Source organism: Odontomachus brunneus, unplaced genomic scaffold, assembly GCF_010583005.1.
Source record: "Odontomachus brunneus isolate Ranch 3 - 2012 unplaced genomic scaffold, Obru_v1 Obru_scaffold_121, whole genome shotgun sequence".
In the NCBI taxonomy this organism is placed as follows: domain Eukaryota; kingdom Metazoa; phylum Arthropoda; class Insecta; order Hymenoptera; family Formicidae; genus Odontomachus; species Odontomachus brunneus.
Genome location: NW_022639571.1, coordinates 1,065,734 through 1,068,291, shown reverse-complemented (window position 1 = coordinate 1,068,291; position 2,558 = coordinate 1,065,734). Strand labels below are relative to the sequence as shown.

At 36.2% G+C, this 2,558-nt stretch overlaps 1 long non-coding RNA gene across 1 annotated transcript in view; it reads left to right on the top strand.

Annotated features, from left to right (window-relative positions):
- The first annotated feature begins 1,412 nt into the window (after positions 1-1,412).
- The window catches only part of LOC116849623, a 3,758-nt gene continuing 2,612 nt past the window's right edge, over positions 1,413-2,558 (top strand). The window contains exons 1-2 of the long non-coding RNA XR_004379182.1: positions 1,413-1,548; positions 1,675-1,772. This is a non-coding gene — a long non-coding RNA (uncharacterized LOC116849623). The remainder of the gene's footprint in view (positions 1,549-1,674; positions 1,773-2,558) is intronic.

Below are 2,558 nucleotides of genomic sequence, written 5' to 3'. Positions count from 1 at the left end.
TCTTTTTTTCTGTACATTAAAGATTTCCTACGCTATGACTCTCATTAGCATTAAAATTTTTCAATTAGAAAACATGTTACAAAAAATGAAAATTACTTAAGCAAATCCACCTGTTTTATGTATACCATACTTGATTGTTAATCAGTTGAATAAGTTTTTCTCCATTTTCTGTTCTGTTTTTCTTTCAGTAACTAGATTTCGTTCAGATTTCGGACATCTCCTGTATATAGTAATTGCAGGAAAAACGTTATCTGAATTGGAATCTTAAATCTCAAGTAGTTTCATTTTTAGTTGCTAGACAAAAGTTGACATAACTGCTTCAGCAACTGCTCGAAAACTGCCTTAAACATCAGGGAGATGAATTATTTTGTTATGTCAATTTTTAATTTCTGCTTTTTGAAAGAGAAAAAGATAAGTGTATAAATAAATAATATTTTAACAATATATTTTTAGTAATTTATAGATGGGCTAAAATTATTCTTTCTTAAATTTTGCAAACTATTGTTATCGTTATATAATATCTACTATCCAAATACGTAATATTTGCATCGCGTATTATAATCACTCGATAAAATCTGGAAACGTTTCTCACGTTTAAAGCGAGCTTTTAAATTCGATTCTCACGTTCGTATCTAAAGTATCGGGCTTTCAACGACATGCCCGACAGGGAAGTTTCCGTCTTTTTCTCCGGCATGAGCGGCGGATATGTGCAGCGTGCATTCTCTTTTATCAGAGAAAATCGGTAATACATTCCAGAAATCCCAGGTATTTCCTACGTGAGAGGGTTTCAGCAAACCGTCAAATTCACTAGTAAACCTTTCCGTACCGTAGAATATTTCCATCTGCTTATCGGGCTTCTCCGGCATCCCGGCATGATACATGCATACACACGTGCACACATGTCGAGCGGAATAACGATTTTCAGTAGATAGTACGGAATTGATGATGGCGTGCGCTACTAAATCAGTTTATCTCAAACGTAATCCTTTTTACGACTTTTTAGATTATTTCGCGCAAGTAAGCGCGCAAATCTGGCTTAGATATATTGTTTCGGATTTCTGAATTTGACGAAATCGCCTCGATACTACCCACATATCTCTCTCATTCGAATATTCCGCTAATGAGAATGGAAATAAATTCAGCCACGTCCTCCTAATTAATGCGCGACAGTCGTTGAAAACAATTCGGCGTGGATCGCTGCTGGGTCGATTTACGGCGAGAGTCGGGAACGAGAACTATTCGTAGATATTGATTAAATTGACCTCCATTTAAATTTCAGTCGAACGCTATGTAAACAAGGTATCCGCCTGTCGATAGCTTGATTGACTCTGGCGCGTTCGAGAAGTCGCGCGACCTTTCGAACAATACATACACAAACAAGCCGTTATAATAGTTTCAAACGCGAGAATGAACACAGTGGGAGAAATCGAGTGCGTTATTTCCGATCTCTATTAATAAATTAAATCCTGCTCAGAATATAAATCGCACACGTGCGACCGTTTTGTTAGTCATTGCAAGCATTAGTTCTGAACTCTTGAAAGTACAAAGGTGAGAACGATGTTTCCTTTGTGCAAATTATATTCCATATCAAATATCTCCGTATTTTTGATTAGTCGAAATTAAGGGAATTTTTCAAATACCACAGTTAATCGGAAACACTATTTTCTCTTTCAGATTTGGCAGAGCTTGCGATTTCATCTCCAGTTGTATTTCGGTGGATACGAATGAAATAGTAGAGGATTTCGTTTGAGCCGAGCGGAAATTGCTCGAAGGTAGGTTCACGGACTCTCCGTAATCTTCTGTTCAACGATTTGTTCGTAGTCTTTACACAACTCCCAGATCTTAATAATCGGTAGCAAGTTGCTCAATGTTAATAGAGATAAAAAGAAAAAGGATAATATGGGCTTATATAAGACAATATAAGATAATGAGTCTATATAAGATATGAATCTATATACAGGGTGCCTCACACTTTTCTCCGGGCATTTTGTGGGGACGTAGAACAGGTTGAGGTGAACATAAAAGTCCTATATCGTTTTGCGATATTCGCAATAATTATCGAGATATTAATTGTAGAAAACTTGTAAATGATCATGCAGAAAAAAGACGACTGCCGTCACTATTATAACTCATTTACCATATTCTGCATAATTATTTACAAGTTTCTACAATTAATATCTCGATAATTATTGCAAATATCGCAAAACGATATAGGACTTTCACCTCAACCTGTTCTACGTCTCCACAAAATGCCCGGAGGAGAGTGTGAGACATCTTGTATAATGAGTCTATATACACGGTAGGCCATTTTACGGGACCCACCCAAATTTCTCCATAGGTAAACCAGATATAGAAAAATAGTTAAGACAAAACTTGTTCAGGACAATGGGGGTCATTTTTCTCAATAAATGAATTTGATCTTGAGGTCAAATTTTAAGGTCATTTGGAGGTCATAGTAATTTTTTTAAATGGGACCGCCTACTTTTGACACCGGATTCGAAGAGAGCGGGAAATTTTACGTCAGAAATGATATTTTTAAATTTTTTATTTTGACCTTC